This window comes from Heptranchias perlo, chromosome 18, assembly GCF_035084215.1.
Source record: "Heptranchias perlo isolate sHepPer1 chromosome 18, sHepPer1.hap1, whole genome shotgun sequence".
Classification (NCBI taxonomy): domain Eukaryota; kingdom Metazoa; phylum Chordata; class Chondrichthyes; order Hexanchiformes; family Hexanchidae; genus Heptranchias; species Heptranchias perlo.
The window spans coordinates 3,718,682-3,720,417 of record NC_090342.1 but is presented as its reverse complement, the minus strand read 5'-3'; positions in this window follow the sequence as shown (position 1 = coordinate 3,720,417).

The window sequence follows — 1,736 nt, the reverse complement described above, 5'->3', positions numbered from 1 at the left end:
TAGACTAGAGAAGAACTTTCAAATGGACTTGAAGCATTAAAATACCAAACCATTTGGAAAGGAGATGAGGGCTAGAAATTACTTTAAAGAACAAGGAAGGGGAAAATTAGATGAGATTCTGTGATTTAGTAACTTCTACCCAGTTTGTCTGGTAACACAACATTAATTAACCTAATTTGATACAATGGCTGAAACTTCAGTTTTCTTACTTAGATGAATTTTTGCCTCCCTCAAGGTCTTAGACGTCTGTGTCACTTTGGGTGAAATAATGTCATACACAGTGGCTGGATATGATTTAGCTCGATGCAGTGTTTGAAAAAGATTACCTGCATTGCGTTCCAGTAATTCTTAGCCCCAGCACCAGTCTCAAGAGCTCCACTATCGCACTTGAGTAGTGTTTGTCTTTTTCTGCACTTCCTACCCATATTGTCTCACTGAGTGAAAATGCCAAATTGTGGGGAATTTTGTGCTGAGGACTTGTATCTCTCCAAATTGGATTACCATTGCTCACGTGGGTAAACGCTGGCACGGACTGTTTCCGTGTTGTAACTTCTATGTATTTTCTTTCTCTTTATAAACGTGTACATAGGGATTATTGGGTGGCAAATTGCTTAAGAAAGGAAACTGCTCAACAGCGCTCACCGTTGTTAGTGGTGAAATTGAGGAGCAATTCAATCGATCACACATACGCAGTCAAACATGGAAATCCAGAACTTGCACCTCCTGGTTTGCTGGTGATATGACAGCTTTGCATTAAAGGGATATCGCTGGCTGGAATCAGTGCAATCAATGGACCAGTGCCAACTTGCTCAACTGCCCAGCTGGAAAGTAACCAATAGTACTACAAACAGGAATGCTTGAAAACACCAGGTATAAACTAAGTTTAATGACTGCCAAACAACTAAAAATTAACTTTTAAAAATGAATTAAAATATTTCTTATTTTAATAGTTTTTGGTCATTTAAAAAAAATTAAAATTGAAAAATTTTTAAAACATTTTTTTACTTTTTCCTTCTGTCTCTTTTATTTAATTCGATTGTTTCTTACCCTCTTTTTCTTTCGCTGTCTATAATTATTTTTACAAATGATTTTAGTGTTGTACCTTTCACTTCTATGATTTTACGTGCCAGCTTGCAGAAATTGTTTGCAGCTTGTCAAAAATGGTGCAATCTGATTGTCTGAGGGGAGAGAGTGATCCTCTTGCTTCTCCCATGGCTCTTAGGTTTGCTGGGCTGTTCACTGCTACCTGTTAGTGGAAGTTCACACAGTAAAGACCGCGGTAAGTGGATGGGTTAGTATAAATCTATGGAGCAGCGAGCACTGTTAGTTTGCCACTTGGAGCAATTTTGAGCCATAACGACATGGACTGAAGGTTAGACTTTAAAAATGGGGATTGAATTACTCCTGCCCCTCCTGGTTCAATTAACCCACTGCCACTTAGCTCACTTCACTCGCAACATGAGCAACGCCGCGGGCGGTCCACTGGCGGAACCTCGTGTCCTTCCTGCAAACAGCGACCCCCTGCGGCTGGGGTCAGATCCTCGAGTAACACGGCCGAGGTCACGTGACACCAGGCAGTGACGAATCGGCGGAATGTGGGAGGGTTTCAAAAAAATAACAACAACTGATGCCGACTGCCGGTCGACGTGAGGTAAATATCGAGGTCGGGAAAAAAAATAAGCATATTTAAATCGAGTTTAAAGAACCGATTATTAGTCGTCGGTCGCGCTGCTGAG